Raw genomic sequence first — 23,270 nt, 5'->3', positions numbered from 1 at the left:
GTGCTGCTTCTATCTCACTGAATTTCTCCTTGATGTAAGTGATGAGAGACAGCTTGGTGTTATGGGAGGAGCGATTGGTCATGTTCTCCACGTAAGACCAGACAAAGTAGTCCAACGGGTTCAAATCCGGTAATGAGGGAGGCCAACAGGAGAAGGGTACGAACGCAAAAGCATTGCCTTTCAGCCATTCTTGCGTTCGCTTAGCTTTGTGGGCCAGAGCCGAGTCCTGCTGCCACATCCATGACCTGTCGCTGACAACAGACTTGTCATGGCTCTCATGGCTCTGGGGGTCCTCGTCGATGATGTCCCTGACCTTTTTGATGAAGGCAACGTCCCGGACAATCCTGGTGCTCTTCTCCTCCTTCTTCTTCCCATCAACAACGTCCACAGGGTCCGATTACTCATCCAGCTGCTTCCTGAGATTTCTGACCGTTCTAACTTGCATTGACAGAAGGCCAGATATGTCAGCATTGCTTAATATCATGTGATCACTAAGCATGATCTGAATAGCAGCGCACCTACGATCTCTCTCATTGAACATAATGACTTTCTTGGGCACTTAAAATGATACTATCGCTACCAATGCTAAACAATAACTGAAGCCTATGACCCAGGAAAAATTTTAACGCCAAAAACCGACGGATCAGACATCACCTGATGGAGTAATGTCGTCTTTAAAATGAGGCAGATTTTGTCCACGCACCCTGTATATAACTGTTGGACTCGGACTATAATTGATCATCAACATCAGAAAATTCCTTCTTGCATCATTTCTATAAACGGAGTGGAATTTGTGTGTATTTTCTTTCTCTAACATCTGCTTGCCGTTGATTTAATACAATGTCATGACAGCTAAACTACTCTCCTCCCAAACATTTTTCAAATTGCCAGGGTGACTACGTTCAATTACTGTTTTGTTCATTTTTATGTACCGGTACGACATATATTATGCATTTACGACTTCTTAAGAAGTTAGGACGGAGATTTATTAAATAAAATATCTGCCTATGTTATTATTTCCTATGTCTTTACATTATATTTTTAAAAGCCTTCTAAAATTTATTAAAAAACTACTGTCGCACAATAAATGTACATTGTAATAAACTTTCTCTTTGGAAATACTTGAAAAATATCCATTAGGTACACTTGATTGAAATCACTATAATTCTCAAAGGAAAAAGAATACTTTGACATATATTTAGTTTCCCCTCCTTTTCTTCCTCTGAAAATACTTATTTTGAGTAATGTCAAAAATAAAAAAGTAAATAATCGAAATTATAGCCACTGCAATTAATCTTATAAATTAAGTTACTTAAAAAACCTATAACCTATTTGATGTTCACAAATAATGAGCTAAACTCTAAAGAAAATAATTATTTAAATCCACCATATTTTATATCCCTAAGTTAGAAAATTAATCTATGTTAAATCAACTTGGAGTATTATGTATTGCAGACATGTAATGTAGTTGGAAACCCAACATAGCAACACAACAAAGACAACTGGTTAATAGGTCTTGAATATAATATTAAAATAATTATCTTCTACAATTATTAACTGTGTACTTACTCATCTATTTGTGTGTACAGACACAATGAAAGCTGTAAGCTGATATTAATTATAATTACATTCGTTATATTCCAATTCAGTCATCATAGTCTAGTGTGTCCTTCAGCATACATATTGTTAAATGGGGTCACTAAATTGCATGATATTTTGAATTTATATCTCCAGTCAATATAGAGAATGTGGACCCAAAACTTGGAGTAGCATGACTAAGTCATGAAAAAAAAAACTCATTACCAATTTGTCGTATGTTTAAATACTATTTTTAGCTTTATTTTTTATCCAATATATCCACCTTCACAAACAATACAAGCCTCAACACCCCCGTAAAATATTTGCTCCTCACAATGAAGTCCGTGTCCATGACGGACCAAATTATCATAAAGACAGCTTCAAGCAAATAAAAATTTGAATGAAAGCTGTGGCAGACATTTTTATCCACATACCATTTTATTCCATGTATTCATATTACGCTATTTTTCTATTATTACTATAAAAATTTGGAAATATATTTAAATTTCAATAAGGGAAACATATTTTCTTTTATGTAAAATTATGATAATATACTTGATTAGTACAAATGACAAGAATACTTTTGAAAGAATCTGTTCTATTAAAAATGCATATTAAGAGTAAAATCAAAACAAAGATTTTTATAATCATAAACATTTATGCAAATAGAAAAAATTATAGCTCAAAAAACACCATAAGTTTAAATAAACATTATTTACCAATGCCATATTTTAGTTTTATTATTCACTATCCTGTAGACCAATTGATTACGGAAAACACTTTATTCATCAACTACGTAGAAAGATTTGTCTCCGATGAGTTGTAAGAAAAAAATGGGTATTAAAAGTAAAGAACCCTAAGCATTCTGCCTATATATTTATTAAAAGATTATAGACTATTATTATGATGTAGATGATGTACGAATGTTTCTTGAGAAAGTAATAGGAAAAACGAGGGATTATTAAGTTTATAAAATGATGAAAGTATGAAAAGAGACTGATTGAGTGCTACTGCTCTGTTCTCTTGACATCTTCATGAGTATGCAATAAAGAATCTTCTTAGTAAATTAGTGAGGAACAACGTTTATACTTAAATCCAGGGTGACTGAGTCTTTAGGAACGCAGACATTGACTGAGACTGCGAATACACGTAGGGCATTACCCCCCATCCCTGATATAATGAAGTGTCTCTAAAAAAATGAACTGATTATAATGTTATAACCAATAAATGTATTATAATTAGAAGTTTTTGCCTGACAGCACGCTGAAGAAAAGGAAAGGATTATAAAATATCCCGTGTTTAACCCTTCTTTCGATAGACAGCTCTGAAGTAGGTACTCCTTTGTCATTTGGAGGAACAAAAGAATATCTTGAATAAAGAAAAAAAGGTTTTTTGGTCTTCTAACGTACACCCCAGATGTGGATCCTTGAAAATTGGTGAATTATAATGAATTCGAATTCTTTCTTAATCTTATTTATATCCCAATTTTGTAATATATGAACTTTATGTCCTCCTAATCTTAATGTATGGATCAGATATCTGAAATCTTTCCAAAAACTACCTAAATAAGTCCTTAAAAAAGGTGCAAGCTAGATTTGTGTTGTTTTTTCCTTCATTGGGAATTAACAACTACCAATGCAAAATCAAAAGACTTGGATGACCTCATCACTTTGTAGCATGGACGGGCAATGGAGGATATTATTAGTCTATACCAAATTTTTAACAAAATATATTCTCACCCTGGAAACTAAACAAAGGCCACTTACGAAACTCTCTGATCATAACACCATCTACATCAAATAACAAAATTAAGACATCTTCAAACATAGTTTACATTATAAATCGGCTATTTTTTGGAATTCAGTACCTCCATGCTTTTGTCAAAAAAGTGACACTGATCTCAAGCGATTTTTAGCTAATCCTTTTTTATTTTGTGTGTGTGTGTTAAAAATTTATATACATGCAGTGTGCGGCAGCGGATCGTGCAGTAATTGATTCCCCTGTAAAAGTTCGCCCAGATTTTCAAAAATAAAAGAGGCAGGTAATTGAAATTTTTACGGATTTATTGGGATGGCATTAGCTATATCATTTCTCAAAATGGTCTCCCTTGTCCACCAGCATGACGTCAATCCTAAGGAAAAAGACCAGGCACGTTTTCCTCACAAGGTACTCACTCATATCCTTCCATTCCTTAACATCTGGTAGTCCACATTGGGTTGGAATGTCGTACAAGCCTTCCTCTCAATGGCACCCTATACCTCATAATCCAGGAGGGTCAGGTCCGGGCTTTACAGTGGTCAACAATCGTTTGAACTAAATCAAATCCCCTGAGGGACGTCCACAGGATTATTATTTGCGGAGGCTTGGCTTTTTTATTTTTTTTAATTCATACCTATTTATAGAAAATTATTTTTATTGGAAATAAAAAATTGGCTCCTGTCTATCTTCTCCTTCATCCAGTCCAAAAAGGCTGGAGACCAAATTTTGTTAAGACTACAGCTGCCAGAACTCCTTGTCGGGCTTACGCCATTCTTTTTCAGCTTCTTCACCTTGAAGACGAGCTTTTCCGAGCAGCCGACGATCCTCACAATTTCTACCAACTTGACATGGTTGTCGAGCAAGTCGGATATCCTTTTTCTTTGAATCTCCATCGTCGTTCTGGATCGTAATACAAATGGTGTTTTAATTGGATTCTAGAATTACCTCATGTAACATAAAGTAGTTTAAAATAAGGGGTACGAGTTCTAAACAAGTTTAAATCATACTGCACATTGAATATTATTTACATATTGGGATTACTTTATTTTGTTAATTTTTTCTATGCACATTTACGTTATTTTTAAAATTATAATATTCCTATTTTAAATGTATTAATTTACTCATAATGATAATTCTTATATTTATAAAGACTAAATAATAGTCTACCGGTATATGCTTTGATTATCAACGTTGGTCGAAAAAAAAAAAAAATTAGAATTATAAATGATCAACACACACTTATCAACGCACTCAATGAAACATTATCTATAGTATACAAGATAACAAAAACAGTAATAAACAATAAAATACTTTATTCCTTAGCTTGTAGGAATAAGAAGTAGGAAGGAAGAATTGCAATGTCCGTCCTCCTTTTAAATGTTCTTGACCTACCCTAGGTTCCTTAAAGCTATTTTTACAAAATAATTCCAAATTTTCTCAAAAATAAGCAGTAAAGTTAGATTGTTCCCAAATACATGCACCATTCTTGAATCTTTTTTTGACGCAGGGCTTCACATGAACTTTTAAAAAACCAATATAAACAAAATCACCGCTTATTTGTTCATTGTTCTTGAAACGATCTTCAAGACCATGATTGAAGCTGTTTGTAGGTTTAAAACTGAATTTAATAATGTTAGGTACATCGTCAGGCTTCTTGGTGGTTTACCTTGTTTGTTGTTGTAAACTCTGTCAATCCTGAATATATTCTCGTCAGAATACAAAACTTTCTGGTGGGCTTGCTTCCATCAGGCTGAGGAACATTTGGATCAGGTGTAAGTGTTTGTCTCCTTTGTATTGTCATTCAACAAATGTGTGTTTTATTCTATCGCTTTAATTAGCTCCAATGTCCCGTTTTAGGATCCTATTCATGGTTGTTGTTGACATATTTATGTTTCAAGCCATCCGTCTAGTTATACGTTGAAGATTTCGTCCTTGGTATGAATATTCCTTCCTCCGATTTTATAGAAATATTTCCATGAATCTTATAGCGACTTATAATTTGTTCAACTCACATTACGTTGATGGACAATTCCCTACTGGTATCCGTGGAAGATTTCTAGATGGTCGACATTTCATCATCAAGTTTTTTTGTAAACTTCCATTTTGGTTATATTTTCAAGCTTAAAAATTTTAGTAAATAAAAACAAATCTCAAGATAGATCATTATCACGCATCTTCATGAATAACAACAGTTCGTTGCACTTATTAAACTATTTTACTCTAAATAAAGAACATGGGTATAATACTAAAAAGTAAGGAGAGTATTTGTTAATTATAGTGATACAAAAATTTATATTTTTTTAACCGATCGAAAACTAATTACAACATTTGATGACTTTCTCCTCATAAATTGTGAATGAAATATAAGATTTTATTCAAAAAATAAGATGTGTTGCATGATCGTTAAATAACCTTGCATTCAATAACTCCACTACAAATAAAAAAATACCTCATTTCCTTTAAGTAAAAATCCCCCTTGTGTGATAATGTTAACTTTTTTTTCAATAATGTATATTGTACCACTTTGGGATTGCATGTCTATAAACCATTATCATAACTAAAAATAACTATATATATATTTATGGTACATATATATATATATATTTGTAAACTGAATACTCCTTTATATACAATCATTTACATGTTCATATTCTCTTTCATTATGCATATATCATAATATTTCTATGACTATATCACTTATGCAAACAAAGATGCGGAGGGTTAGGCCTAGGAAAATCCCCCTACAGAATTATGCATTATCCCTCTTAATTTACTTAATTACATCACAGGTACTCATTATTTATGTAGGATACCTGAAACCTCGATACAGTTTAAAAACAACCGTTGCAACTTCAAAGGACACCCTATCTTATTACCTATTCTTAGGTCAACAGATTGCAAAGTATATACTTGATGCCTCAAGGCAGATTAACAAACACCAATGCCGCTTCAGGAACCATGAAGGACTGAAACAGTTTTTTTAAGTGTGTTGTTTGATTGAGTAATTTTAGAATGCAGTTATTATACTTGTGAAATGTTGGGTTCTTGTCTTTGTGCGACCTAAAAATGGAAGTGATGTACAGGGACGTTGAGGTATATCCAGTCTTAAATCTTAAAATGGATCCTGATCAATAAAAGAAGCACAAAGAGGTTTTGAAATTTTATCAAAAAGTTCAAATAATACAAAAGAAAAAAACCATCGAATTTTTTTTTGCCATTTTTGTCAATCATTCGGTCGATGCGAGGCCTAATGTATTTGAGGCCCTGACCACGTTTGCGGGGGAGACTTTTTCCAGTACTTGATGATAAAAATCTTCAATGAGTCGATGCTGTTGTGTGAATTGGCAGAGACTCTAACTCCCCCTAAAGAAGTAATCCATGGGATTTATACAAAGGGAATTGAGAGGGCAAGGTGTGGGGGTGTCAAAATAACACCTTTCTTCTTTAAAAAAGTTTTGGATTTTGCAGGGCCTTATGAAAGGTGACCAAATCTTATGAATAAAGGAATTTGACACCATTGGTATCAGATTATATCCAAGGTATCAAATGGTTAGACAGGATTTCAATGTACCTATCAGCACCCACCTTCTCCTTTAGCTCAATGAATATGGGGGTTGTGTCACTGGCTTTGCTTCCAATGAGCACCAGAGATCTGATACTGGACAGAAACTTGGTTTTAAAGATTTCTGGAGACATTAGCTCTCTCTGTGACCAATCATGTGTCATTCTGGCTGTTGTCGGATCTATTGACAGTTCATTGTTTCTCATACAAATGAAAGGTGATAAAGTTACTATAGAACTTGAAATTGTTCAACAATTTTCTTCCATGGGCAGTACGGGTGGCTTTCATTTCGTCAGTAAGGATATGTCTTATATAAAAGGGGTATGAATTCATTCTCAGGCCAGTGTTTATGGCCCGAAAGACTGTTGAATGGCTAACTTAGCGCTTATGGTTCAGATTTACCAGATCGACCCTGTATTTTCAGACAGGAAAACGATCTACAGATGTTTAGTCAGTCCCATCTGTAGACAAGACATATTACTAGATGAATAACTTCCTTTACACTATAATTGCATATAATTCTCGGCAAATGGAAATTTATTTCTTAATTAATCCTTTTTTTTTATGTCTGATAATCATTTTACAAAACAGCACTGATAAATTCAATGTGAAGAGTTAGTTTTGCCTTATGTATTTGGGAATGTGCTCACCCTTCAATAAACATTCATTTATTCACATTTAATAGGTAGCTACAACCATACATAAAAATATAAGAAAAAACCATTAAATGTATTTGGGGTTCTACAATTTACCAATTTCTTGCTCTAATTTTATTTTTTTCTAAAACACATGAATATCTATTTATTGAAGTTATTTTTACCTATTGGTAGTGTTAGAAATTAGATCCTATTTTATTGTATTTTTTTAGTTTTACGTCAATATCAAAGGATATTCAATATCCATTTTAATATGCGTATATACATATAAATAATCAATATTCATTTATAATTTGAATAGTCATAAATATTTACATACATATAAAAATAGATGCAAAATGTGTAGAATATATATTTTTATCTCTTAAGGAAATTATTTTTAACTCAAAATTATTTTTGTATAAGTAAAATAATTTGCAAAGTAAATAAGGATGTTTTTTTTAAAGTAAAATTAGTTTTATATAAGATTATGCATACAGACTTTATAAATACAACGTATTTATTTGATCAAAGCAGTTTTTACAAAAAAAAAAAAATATTAAATTAAAATGGAATAATAATGATAATTAATCATCAAACATTTTATAAGCGCTCAAAAAACTTGACAAATTATTCAACTGATATGTACATGCTTTCAAAATATGTAAATAAGTTTATTTTTCTAAATTCTGTAATAATTTATCACTTGATGCATACAACCCAAAAATGTCATTGATGTTTTTTATAATTAATAATAACCCAAAAGTTGCTAAAATTATTATATGATTGTCACATTTGCTGAGAAACAGAATAGGGCAACAACTCTCTCCGAAAATTGGTCTAGAAAATAAAGTGACAAAACTCACCCTTTTTGGTTGACTACTAAAAAAATTTCTCTCAAAAGATCTCACTTTTTTGACGTAACTTGATCAATCTTTCTAATTACGATGCTTTTTTTTACGTTTGTAGAATTTACATTGCGAGTTTTATTTTTTTTAAAAGTTCATGGATGTAATCAAGTTAATTATGAATAAGTAATTCATGGTGATCGTTTCTCTGTTTGGATTTATGTAATTAAATATATTTGTACTAGGATTTCTTTTTACCAACTTCACTAAGCGCATTCTAAAAAGGATGTTTAACAATGGAAGCTATATAAAAATTTCGTGAAAATTAGTACCTATCAAAAAGGCTCACATGATTTAATTTTAAGTGAAATCAGATTTTGTTTTGAGAAAAATGTAGATTGATAAAATGAAATAAAAAAAACAATTTCAGCATTTTTATTTTATTTTCTTTGATTCGACTTTGTATTTTCTTCTTTTTTTTTTCTTACAAAAAAAATTTCAATATTCAATTTTGTTCAAAATATTTCGATATATAAACGTGATTTATTTTTTTACATTCCAGTCACAAAATGAATGATTTTATGTTTAGTATACCTAGAGAGGAGAGGTTAGGAAGTTAAACAGTAAATATATGCACGGTTTTTATCAATATTATCCTCGTAAATATATGTATGTAACATAAAAAAAGAATCTTCGCTCAAAAATTACAGGAAAAAAAGAAGTGAGTGAGAGAGAAAAAGAGAAGTTAAGCATTTCGTGTCTTTTTCTTCTTATTTTTTGTAACTGTGGGTTAGATGGATATTCTATTTTGCGTGTTAGTAGCGTTCTCTGTTTGTATTTGATAACATGTTTGTTACATCTTTTGTCTAAAAGAAAAAAAACACATTATACTGTTTCTTTGGTAGACATATATGACCTGGAATCTTTACTATAGTTAGTACAGGTATGCATTAATTTTCCCCTCTTTAACACTTAGATAGGGTTGAGTTGAGCCACATATAGATTTGTAGTTGGATTAATAAATAATATGTTTAATATATTTGTTATCAAGGAAAATATATTTATTAAAAATGAAACCTTTGACTATAAGATTAACAATTATGAAAGGATGATTTAGTGAGGGTTGCCAAAGGATAATTTCCCTTTGTCAGATAATTAATTTTTCATTTTCTGAAAATGTTTTTATTAAAATAATTATCAACAGATGTACGGAAGAGATGATCTAATTAGGTTAGCCGAAATGAAGTTGTAAAACACTATTATTTATTTTAAAACTGGGACTTGCCAATAATTAGAATTATATTTTCTGAAAAGTTTTTGAGTATGTAAAATCTTTTGATTATACAAATATGGAAGTCATATGGCAAAAGATTTTTTTTTAGAAAGTTATATAATAAAAATTAATGGGATTTTTTCAAAAACTTAATTATTTTTGGATTTTTAAATTATTTTTGGAAACGTTGTTAGTGATGTAAATATTTTAACCAACCAATATATGAAAGGATAATCTAGCCAGGCTAGCTTAATCTCAGAATTGTATAAAAGTTAAATAATTTAAAAATGATTAACCTTTCACATCTTAGTTGCAAAAATTTATAATTTGAATTTGTGAAACTTTTTAGATTTTTGTAAAATCTTTTTTTAAGTGTTTTTTGAATTATAAAATGTATTTTATTATTTTTGGTCAATTAAACTTATTAATATGTAGATGTATACCTATTAAATAGTTCGTTCGACTATTTAATTAAACGCTAAACTATTGATTTTGTAACATTTTTTGGAGTTATGATTTTAACAAGGATTTTAGGTATGTCCTTCTTTATTTCCTTTGGGATTTCGTCTATAGATCTACATATATAAGTAAAAATTTACTAATATATTTGCATTATTTAATTCCTTAATATAAAAGTGAATAAAAACATATTCAATACATTAAGTTTTTTTTCACTTTAAAAGAGTTTGATGCATTGTTTTAAGCAATATTTTAGGTTTTCTTACAAATAAATAACTATTTTAAAGAAATCAGTTATTTGGATTTTGAATGAACTGGGTTTCAAATATTTTAATGAATCTACATTTTATCGATCCTCACATTAAATTTGATTATATTAAACATTTGCATATTTATTCATTTTTAATCTAATATTTTTTTTTACTGGAACTTAAATTATTCTTCAGTTTTTATGAATTATATTGTAGTAGTAATAAATTGATTCCAAATATTTTAACGATCCTCACAAAATAAGGAATGATGGTTGTAAATGTAGAAAGCTATATTTTCCATTATTTTGGTCAAATAACTTTCCACATCACAAAATTTCCTTTCACTTTGCTCAGCGTATTTATTCTCTTTGACTGAGGCCTACAACAGTACCTACAAACCTATAATATTCTAGCTATTATTTTATATGATACATACAACCTAAAAAACAGATTAGTGCAAATCTGATTCCCAAAATTTTTTAAAGTAATTAATATTTTATAGAAATGTTCATTAAATTTTTTTTTAATATTTTTTTATAAAAATAACAAATTATATGTTGTTGAAACCCGAAATTCTTATAGTTAGATTATTTCAAATACAAGTATTCTTATCACTTTAATTCATAATTACGAGGACAAAATAAATGAAATGGTTTAAAAAAATTATAGAAAATTCGAATAGTGTAATGATTATAATCGGTCAATTTTTTCTCAAGTAATGAAATGTATTATATTTTATGGGATTTTTAATCGAGTTCACAAACATGCTATAAAAAATATGTTAACTAACGGAGGATTAAGATTTTATAATTATGGAGGGAAATTACCACAAAAATTTCCTTCTAGCTTTTTTGGAAATTAAAATACATTGAATTAACCAATGATGTGCGATAGGAAAATAATACAAAATGCTCTAATAAATAGCTTAATTTTTGTTGGAAAACTAATCGAAATATTGTTTGAAATATTTTGTATGTGTTGTCATATAAAAACTACCCTGTTAACATTTTATTGTTTTAACGAAATAGATCCTTGGGAAGCCAATTTTTTTTAGTAATAATACTTATCAGCCTATTCATGTTGAGTCATACATAGTCACTCCAGTTACCTATTTATCAATAACAAAACCGTGATTACGATACTGTGAATAACGGACAAAAACACGGAGGAGCTCATGGGTATGGAAAGTGATGAAAATCCAGTGTAGAATGGAAATGATAAAAAAACAACAACATGGTAATCCTGACAATTTAAGGAACATTTTGTAGGAGAGCAAGAATAATATTCATAACATTTCATTAGATTGGCTACAACCAGCTGTGACAAGGAAGGAAGGAGAGAAGGATTTAAACAAGGACATTTGCTAAAATTACTCCGATGTAAATCCCCAATTCTTCTATGAGTCAACAAGAACTAACAATTATATCTCCGCGACAAATCCCCAAGGTTACGCTCTGTCTTCTATGAACACAAACGAATGTTCAATAAGTTTTTGAATATAATTTAATCTATTTAGGAAAGGATGTGTATTAAATAATAACAACGAAAATTGCAAAAGAAAAGAGAACTCATTTTTCAATTACCAATTCCAAGAAAACCGACACGCTAAAAAGTAAAGGCGATTTTCATCAATGGGTATGGATAATGTTGTGTGTTATGACTCAGTCTTTTCTCTTCATCTTTTCTTTTTTATTATAAGGCGTTTTGTAAATAAGAAGTTTACTTTTTATTCGCCTATAAATATATAGGGGAGTCTCTGCTAGGTAGTATGATTATGTAAATAAAGTGTTATACATATTCTAATTCTCCTCCATGCCTTTCTCTCTCCTTCTGCTTTGGATTTCTTTAATATATGAAGTAGCACTCTCCTTCTTCACTTTACAACATTTAATTGATGGACTCAGAATAAAATTGAGGATTGACAACGGAATAATTTTCGTATATGCCCGTACCTGACATAGAGAATGATTTGTGTACATATGTCATCCACCCAGCCGTATCTGCGTCATGACAGCTAAGCTGCTCTCATCCTAAATATTATTTCAATTCCCAGGATAACCGAATTACCTGTCTTTCTTTTTTATCTACGGAAAATGCTTCGTATTTACAACTCAATACGTAGCTTCATATGTAAAGAGATAAATTATATACATTTGTCTTTTTTGACACAGAGCTTTATTGAGTAAGAAACAAACTACTCCTCAATGTTGTTTTTCTTATTGTGTTTCTTGAACTGATATTCTTGACTTAGAAACAAAATGCTTACAAAAAACGTTCATTAAATAATTTAGTTCTAATTAATTAATCACTCTTCTATATTTATTTTGTGTATAAAATGATTTTTTAATTATTTACAGATCCAAATGTTTTATTTATTTAATTTGCAAGAAATACAGAAGTTAAATTAAATACCTAGAAATATATAAATCTATGTTTTTATTTTGCAAGCCAAACCGTACTTTATTATATAATATCATGTACATTTATTTTTAATGAGTTTCTAATTACTATTTATTTGTGTAAACAAAAGTATTATATTAAATCAAAAAGCCCATCCATTCATTAACATAAATTAAAAGTAAACAATATTAGCTTTTTAAGAATGACTTATTTTACAATATATCTACATTTTTAGAAATGTTTCTAATTTGTTTATTGATTATTATCTAACATCAATTTTATTTTGTAGCAGGAAGTTTTGACAGTTTTGTTATGTTATTTGATATTTTAAATCCAATACGTACTCAATTTAGATTATTAAATTATTTTTTAGTCAATTGCATGTCTTTGTTTCTTTTTGTATTATTTAATTTTGAAATGAGTAGAAATTTTCAAAATTATTATGAAAATGTAAGTAAATCTTTTAGAAAATTGTTATCGAAACAGTACATGGGAAAATAACTATGGCAAACACAGGCCCACCCTGCAAGTCGTCGATTCCCTCTGTTTCACTTGATATGTTATGGCTATATCATAATTCATTCTTTTTGAAAAATACACAAAGTCATAAGTAGTTAAAATAATAATAATAATAATTGTTCTCCGTATCAAAAAAGACGGGAATATAATTTCTTGTTGATCCCTTGAAGTATGTATATACATTATCCATATATATTGGCCATTTTATAGGTACAAATAAAAATGCATAGCTACACTTTCAGTAAAATATTACTAAAGAATATTATAATACAATATAGAATGAAATACTAAGTTGACTTTAACACCATGAACTATATATTATATAGATATGTAATTCATTTTAAAAATTGTTGGGAAATAAAATGACAAATATTGTCTGGAGTACTTAAGATATAAATAATAGTTGATATGTGTGATATATTTGGCTAACTACCAGATGATTTTTGTTTTTTTTAAAGTAAATATTACGTGTACAATAAAGGTAACGATGTAAAATACGCATGATGCTAATTTTGTTTAATGATTGGGTGTTGCAGGGAATACCACTTTTTTTGTGCATCCATACTGATGATAAACATATTAGCTCATACCATTTGTTTCTTAAACCTATTTTTTTAGAATAGTAATTTAAAAGGACTTTTGGTATGTAAAAAAATAAAAACCCAACTTTGACTGGGTCACTCTAACAATTTGAAGACTTTTGAAGAAGAATTGTTTAGCTGTTATTCCGTTTTATTAGAGGAGTGGCCAGAAAAAATATATTCACACAAATTCTACTCCGTATCAATCAATGACTTATGTGACATATTTATGAATTACATCGATGATGATCATAAATTCTACACTGAATCCAACAAGGAGTTAAACTTATAACTCTCTAACAAATAATATCCGCCTTCAATGAGGAACCACATTCATGTTTATAATATGTTTAGTCGTTCTCTCCTCAAGTATGAAAGGATAATTATAAGATCTTTGGAAAATAAAAAAGATTGCTCAGATTACCAACAACAAAAAAGGTAACAGACTCAAAATTGCTTAGAATTTACAAATCGAGTTATTAATTTACTGCTTTTATCTTTTTAGCAGATTTTTTATTCAATTAAGTATGAGCCCATCTCCAAATGAATGTGAATTTTATGCCGTTTTTTCAATTAAAAATGAATTTATTTAGCCATTTATATAACTCACTTTACTAGATGTAACCTATACGAGAATTATAAAAGAATGTGTAGACCTTTAAAAATTCAAAAAAGTAGGTTTAAGTAAACTGTTATAGCCACCTAAAAAACGCCTTAGGCATTACATTTTTTCTGAAATTGAGCACATACAAGTATGAACATTCCTTATAACTATAAAGTGACTCTCTTAATGAATGCTAAATGTTATATTACTACATAGAGTACATATTATGTTACTATATCAAGGCAATTGTAGGATAAGGGATATGCATAATTAACCAATTCGTTCTTAATGTATGTCACTAAAACATGGTTTCAACACTAATGATAGCATGTGTATGTACATTATGTTTTCATATATGTAGATTAATTACACAAGTCAAAAAAAGGTTGTCCTTCAATCCTGAAATGACACTTGTAACTCAAAATCTTTACTTATGAGGTCTACAAGGAAGGATCATCGAGAACCATAACATCGAAAAATACTTAATGATGGAAATGTACACATATTAATAAGATCTCATTTGAGTTTAATTGATCAACGTTCAGAGCACTCATAAAGATGTAAATCAGAAGTAAAAAATCAATGGCCAATGAAAAAGTGCAAATTAAATTTAAAAATCAAATGGGTTTTGGGTTTTATTAGTTTCCGACCATGGAAATTAATCATTGACATTTAGATAAGAGTTGTTATTAGCACCAAAATTAGTAATTGCATTAATTTTTTCAATAAAAATAGCCATAATTACCATTGCTTGATAGCAGAGGAGTTGCTACCTAATTTGGAGGGAGGAGGAGGCTTAACCCCAATAATTATCAACATCGTAATATTGTTACTTATATCAGTAGGTTGATCTATTAAATATATATATATATATATCATGAATAAAAATTTAAAAACATTTTGGGGAGCTTGTGTACTCCTCTCACCTCCCAAAAAGGGGTTAGCAACACTACTGGTTAGTACGTATTTATATATACTTGACAGAATGGGGACAAAAAATATTTCTAATATATTCTTTAATCTAACATAGCTCAAATGTGAATACTTATATCTTCAATAATGTAACTTTACTCTTCCATTCATTATATTCTAAAAAAATATATTTGCAGTGGGGATTATATGTATTTACTTACTTTTATTGCCTCTGTATATGCACCTTGAGTAATATTTTTAATATTAGCATCCTCACTTAGATGTCTAATATTAGCATATGTTATAAAGTAAAATAATTGTCGAATATTTTTCAAGTTTGTATAATGTTAAAATTATTTTAATTGTGATTTTATAATGCATGCTCATTGCCCATTGAGTATGAAGTACTGAAATATTCCACCATTCTTTCAAACTAAGAATTTTATCTATTTCCTTATTTATGTAATCTTACGATATATTCTCAATATATTAGGAAAAGTTATAATAAAGAAAAAGTCACACCAGTTACAAATAATAGGAATTTGCTTGAAAGCTCCTCCGAGTGAGTTCTGAACAATTTTTACTTGAACACATAAATTTTAAATATTCTAACACTACTGATTTATTCTAAAACTATTCAATGTTTTATTTTACATTTCTCGATATGATCTTTCTAATGATACATCCCATAAAACGCCTCTATTAACCATAAAACTACATGGTCACTACATCATTATATGTCATTATACATTTCATATCCCACCATTTCCTTTTTAGATTATTTTGGAAAATAACTTTGCATATTGGACTTCATTAATTAACACATTGCCCACACGTCACAGTAATGAGCACTTTGGTGGATCATGAATGTAGGTAGAAGGTATCATCATTATGGATTTGCACACTAACACTCCCGTGCAATGTATTCTTAAAAGTAATTATCCTGTAACGATTCATGTTATATATAAAAAAGTGGATTACATAATGAGATGTGATCTCCTACAGTCCCTCTTTCATATAATGAGATCTTTCATCTACTTTTACGATCCATCAAAGTGTCAATTGTCCAAATATAACTAAAAAGTCAAAATTCCTTTCATCCTAGTCATAAATATATTCCAATATATTTATTTCAATATAAAGGTAATTAAATTTTTAATTTAATAATAAATATTTTCCACAATTTATTTATTATGTACATTTGTACTACAACGACAAACATCAGATATTAAACAATGAACACCTCACTACTCAGAGATTAAGGAATTACCTTTTTACTCATACTCAAAGTACTACTTATGAATAAAATGCCAATACTTCGTTTGGCTCATATAATCTAGAATATAATATATAATATGCTGCTTTTAGATCTCTAAGTATTTAGTTATTCTTCTTTAAGTCATATGTTATAAAAGTAAAGTATTAAACTTCATTCTTCTTTAAGCATCATTTTTTGCGTCTACAAAAAGATAAAGAGGATTTTAAAATTGTTATGGAAATGATGTAATTTTCTAATGTTTTATATGAAAGCCACAATAAACTTTTGTGTATTACGGAGGAGACACTTTATTATGTATTTAAAATAATGCAAAAATAGATGAAAGGCTAAGATTATTTAATTAGATATACAGAAAAAATTTATCTTATAAATTCACTTTTTTATTTATACAAAACGTTTTTCATTAAGAGCACTTTTGATAACACTTTTTGGTATTATTTACTTTTTCTTGAAAGGTTAGGAAATTGATTTTTTTTTATATAACATATTTTCAGATATTATCAAATCTAGATATGAGCTATTTGAATAAGATCAACACTTTCTCCGTAACCTTCTTTTTGTTTTTTTGCTCAATAAAGTAAATCAAAATTTTAAATTCTTTAAGCATACTTTTGTGAGAAATCTGCCTGATGTACTGCTTATAATAACAATAAATTCCATAATTTCACTATTGAGTGGGAATCTATCAATAAATTTTGTAAGTAAATACAGCCTTGTTGTACTCAGGGTTGGCAAGACGAAATACTTTTTTTTGAAGAAATATTTGAATGGATTTGAATAATTTTATTTACTTTGAATAAAATATTGAAAAAATTTGTAACTTCAAGACTTATACTAGAGTAAAAATAGAAAATATCATTGTATTTAAACTATTTGCCGCAAAAATTAAAGTTTTTTATTTGATAATCTAATTTTTTTTTAAAGACAATTATTTCACACCCCTTAATTTCGTCGTCGTTTGTAGTGTCCCAATGTGGCGACATCCACAGTAAATACTTTTTCCTTCTTTCGATACTGTCTATGTCTATGACCGACCATATATATGCTTTTTTTAAGTCTAATAAATTTGCTTTTAAAAATAAAGAGAGACACAAATGTCGCTTGTTTATGGAAATATGTGTATATGTTGCCACGAGAAGAAATTACAAATATATAAACATTTGGTAAGATTGAGGAATGTCATAAAAAAAATAATCTTCCTAATGGTGAAAATTCCTATTAGGAAAGATTTGTCTACGATTTCTTCTAAAAGTCCAAAATTTGTGATTATATATTAGACTACACTTAATCGATTTGTCTATATGTCGCACCAATTAGCATTTTGAGGATCATGAATGTCTATAAAATGTATAATTATGAATTTGCTCACTACAAGTCCTTTGTAAGGTATTCATTAAAGTAATAATACTGTAATGATTCATCGTAGATACAAAAAAGTTACAGTGCTTTAAATAATAAGATGTGATTTCCTCCGGTCCCATCCCTCGGTCCAAGGGTCGACTCTGCCTCCCTCTCCTCTAAATACTCCATAAGTTACAAACTCAAAACCTTCTCTACATAATTTGATCTTCCATCTACCATCATGATCCACCGGTTCGAATATCTCAAAAAAGTCAAGATCCCTTCACTCCTACTCAAAAATATATCCTTTGCTTCGCGTTGCTTCACTTTACTTAGCAATGTTATTTCCTTATAATTAAAACGTTGCAATAATGGAATTTCAATTTTCCACTTACGCTGTCTTCAATTTCGAGATAGAAATAGCAGAAAAAATCAGGTGCAGTCAAACTCATACAGTGTACTCATAAATTATTCTTATATTTTGAATTAGTTTGAAGATCTTAAAGGTAATATGTATTCAATTTAGTTAATATAATTTCGGCATTCTTGTCCTGCTCTGTGAAAGCCCATATATATATCCTAATTGAACCCCCATTCTGAAGTGTTATTAAAAAAACAACTTACCAACATTGTTAAAAGTATATACTATTTATGTACATATGATTACTTATATTAGGAAAAATAAACTCATATGAGTTTAGAAAATATATCGACGTGAGACGAATTGTAAAAGTATAGTAACAAGTTTAATGAATGAATAGTATCCACCTTATATGAAGAAAAAAGTATACTTATTTTATAGTATATATATGTATATTGTAGAATACACATAAATAGAATGTTGAAAATGAAAATCGTGCGGTGAATTTAGCAAATTTCATCTATGTACTAGACCTACAAAATATGTACATTTGTTGACACACTATTAATAAACGTATTTATTGTATATATGTGTACTTGAGTATCAGTGACAATAATTCAAACATAACTTAGTTTCAAAACAAAATATGCAGAGCTCGTATATTTTTACACATTTAAAAAAAAAAAATATTATTATTTTTCCTAATATTTGTATTTGTACTAAATAATTGATAAAGTTTCTCGTATTTAATTTACATAGTTAATAAAATTTAAAATTTTTAACAGATAATTCTTTTAATTTAGATCTTCACATCCTTTTATTGGGCATCAGCAAGCAAGGAAAAAAAAACTTATAATCCGCAAGGTGCTAATATTTTATTGAGTATAATAATAAAATGACTAATTCTGGATAAATATTTATTTGGACCCTTGTTACTTATAGAATATGAGAATACCAAAGCGTTCAAAACTCAACTTCTGCCTTTTTTTCTATATTTTTTCAATTATAGTTTTAAAATCTGACAAATCCTGCCAGATTGGTATGTAAATGACTTTTGGTTTCTAGATTAGAGGGTTTCTGAAGTCAGTGTTTCGTTTATAAGCTTATTTAGACTCTATCGGAAGTCCCTTTATCCAATGTATTCTAGAAAAAAGAAAGTGTACTAAAATAGCGGTTACACATACTTTGGCCTATATTTAAAAAAAAAATGATGAGTAGAAAAAATAAAAAGAATTGCAATTCACTAAAGATAAACCATGTAAATATATCATTTTTTGGAAAGTATGTTGAAATAAAAACAATTTCATTTACTAAATATGGGTGGCAGGCCATCGTAATTTCAGATACAAGTATAAAGTAAATGAATAAGAAAATTTGAATTGAATAAATATTTGATTTATATCTTGGAGCAAGCAAATATTTCAGACCCTCTATGTATTGAATTTATTTATCCACATATTAATATCAAATGATAAAATAATGTGTTTCCCAGAAAGTGGACTAATTCCATTCTTATATCTAATCTATATATTATCATTATGAGTACGGAATAGTCCATGAAAATCTGAACACTTTAATTTTAAAGTTCGATTAGATATAAATATCAATTAATGAACAATAGAATTTTAACAAAATTAATACTATTCATAGATGTATGTCTTAACTCTTTTAATCATTCACATATTCACCCTTAGCGGTAATAATGGCTTCCAGACGGTGGTGGAAGGCCTGTCACACGCTGCAGATATAGTCCTCATTCATGACGTCCCAGTGCTGACTTTGAGGGGTTTTGAGGGACTCAGGGTTTCTTCGAAGGACACTCTAGGCCTCCCCTTCGACATGTATCCAAAATGAGTAGTTGAGATGGTTGGCATCAGGGTTATAGGGGATCCAAAAATGTCAAAAGAGAGTTCAAAACTCAATTTTCTTAGTCAAAAGAGTTTTGCGACGGACGAGATTTGTTTATTTCATTGCTGGTGTTCAAAGTCGCCTTTACACTCTCACAAGGCTCTTTTCATCCACTTTTTTTTATATATTTCTGGACAATCAGGTGTGAAGCCGCAAGATATCTTGCATGGGCCGTCATGGACTTTGAGAAGATGGGCCTGAGCTGTTTTCTTTAACTCCTCCGTTCCAGTTTTAACTATTTGACAGAGCCCTTCTTCCTCTTCAATGTTTCAGACTTGCTGACAGCGTAGACGATGGTTCTGGAGATGACCAACTCCTTGGAGTGAGGGAATAGAAATTCTTTGATCACTTTCAAGGTTTGTTAAATAAAATTCTTATCATGCATTAGTTTTCACTAATCTTAATTTTTTAAATAAATAAAAAATACTACGTATTTTGTTGTCAACAAGCGATTTATTTGTCTTACTTAATAAGCTATGGCTATTTCATAATATATTATTTATTATAAATAAATGAAGTAATTAGGTCAACTCTAGGTATGTTTCATTTTCCTCAATGAAGGACTTAAGTACAATTTCTTGCCGATTCCTCGTAGTTTATAGTAATGTGTATAAGTTGCTTTATCTATTATGAATGAATTTGGCTATAATTCCAACTCTTAGAAGTCATTTTTTTTTTTAACTTTGAATTTTCATTGGAGTTAGTCCTAGGGTTAAATAAAAGACATCAACTTTCCATCTAAGAAAACTTCAAGTTATTTATTAAAAACTGAATATTATAATACTATAAATATACAAAAACAGTTGGTGTGAATGACTTACTTGGCTAACCACTAAAAAAATTCTCTATTTAGTATTTAACATCATAAAATATGGTTGACTATCCATAAAACTAAATGTATTTTGGGTTTGAACCGGCATATGCATTTGTATGAATTTAAATTTAATTTATCTTCAGGATTTTTTATAATATAATATTTTTGAATCTCTAATATGTATTTATTAATTTTCACACCCGCATATTCTCTGTTGTCATAAATAAATTCTTATTAATGCAAGGAAAATAAATTACCCAATGGGGATTAATGAATGTATACATGAACGTACATTTACCTGCATTATTAATTACACTTTTACCTCAAGAATATTTTACTGTTATTTATGTATATCTTTTAATATAGAGTCACACAGTAATATAGGGTATAACAGTTGACTGACTTAAGCTAGTCACTGCACCAGTTTCTACGTAGGAATATAATAACATAAAAAATGTATGAAGCTTGTTCCTATAATCTCCGAGCAGTTGTTGTTGTATAACTATTGTATAGCAATTACATATGTGAATAACTAGTGATGAAAAAATGGGTATTTTGGGGATGTTAAAAATAACTATGGTAACCCTGACAATTTGCAGATTGTTTTGGAGGAGAGCTGTCGTGACGTTTCATTAGATTAGCTACAAACAGCTATGTTGAAGTAGAGATGGAGAAGAAAATAAAGCAAAACATAAGCAAGAATTACTTAATAGTTGATTCGCAATTATACTCTGAGTCCAACATGGACATACTATTTTAACTCTGCAATAAATTCGTTAAATCAAGTTTTAAATATAATAAAAAGGAAGATAACTGCTGAGGAATTAAATAATAACAACAACAGGATAAGGTCATTTATTTTTAAGTTTGTCAACTATACAAAAATAAATTTAACTTCTTTCATGATTTTTTGTTTTTCTGGGGATCTAACAAAAAAAAAAAACTCATTTGAAAGATAAGAGTTTCAAATCAGTCATGTTTAAAGCCATAGTATCCATCCGTATTACAATTCCTTTGTCTTTTATTTTCTTGATGATATTTAATTATTACAATGGTTCAAAAGGATCAGAGCGGTATATAGATATTGTCCTCTAGGTACAAAAGCAATTGAATTATAGAGTTGTAAAAAGAATACGTAAATCTCACAATGAATATACGAAATCCATTTCAAAAACCAAATAACTGCACTTCTGTACAAAGATTTTTTTTTTAACTAATTAATTTTAAAAATATTGGTATCACTAAAATGTAAAGGTATAACTACACCTACTTAAGTTAATAGTGGTTTTAAAATTTTCAAAAAAACAAACAAACAATTGATATACCTACAAAGTGGGGACCCATAACTTGCAAGAGCATAATTAAATTACGACAAACGGGACTTTTATGGAGAAATCAATAAATTATGGAAGATTACTCTTGTCATAATATTTTGATATTCCTCAAATGGTGAGTCCATAAGGAAACGGGAAAACCGAACTGCTATGTTAAAGACATCAAAATCTAACTTTTAAGAAAAAAGGTGATGTTAGGGCTGGAGGATATGTTTTGTTTCAACTGTAGTGTAATTACGTAATAAAACCTTGGAATTGAAAATAACCGGGAAAATATCATAATTCAATGATACTGCAAGTTTTGGTTCACCAGTCTGTAGTAATAGGGGATGGGCCAAGTTAACCCATTTTCCTTCTCTGTAGAAGTGCTATTGAGATCTGACGTAGTTATTAGAAAGTTCAAACCAATATCCAACTTGTAGCATCCATATTATACCATAGTGCATTAAACTTTAGTTTTAATATCAAATTTAACGTTGGCACTGATGTAATTATCGATAAATAATAGCATTTATCTGTATATTTAACTTCTATTGTTATTAACCAAAACTATAAATATAATAGTATGTTTATTATCATTATGTGTGTCTCTAATTTTTATTGTTTGCATTTACTGATTAACGAAACACACAAATTTAAAATACACTTATTTTAATGGAAGTTTTAATTTTCTACTCAATATTTTACCAAATTTAAAATACACTTATTTTAATGGAAGTTTTAATTTTCTACTCAATATTTTGGTGGTATCGATAAAATACTTTTCGACCCAAAATAATTGGCAAAAATATAATATCTACAAAAAAAAATAAGCAAAAGTGTCAATTTCCTAAAGAAAAACATTTCATATGAT

General features: G+C 29.2%; 1 protein-coding gene across 1 annotated transcript in view; it reads left to right on the top strand.

Moving 5' to 3' along the window:
* The first annotated feature begins 9,183 nt into the window (after positions 1-9,183).
* Positions 9,184-23,270, top strand: part of LOC121128587 (uncharacterized) — a 34,267-nt gene continuing 20,180 nt past the window's right edge. Inside the window, exon 1 of the mRNA XM_040724176.2 lies at positions 9,184-9,324. The gene's annotated coding sequence lies outside the window, so the exon portion shown is untranslated. The remainder of the gene's footprint in view (positions 9,325-23,270) is intronic.

The sequence above is a fragment of the Lepeophtheirus salmonis genome, chromosome 13, assembly GCF_016086655.4.
Source record: "Lepeophtheirus salmonis chromosome 13, UVic_Lsal_1.4, whole genome shotgun sequence".
NCBI lineage: Eukaryota > Metazoa > Arthropoda > Copepoda > Siphonostomatoida > Caligidae > Lepeophtheirus > Lepeophtheirus salmonis.
This window is presented reverse-complemented; position numbering and strand designations above follow the sequence as displayed.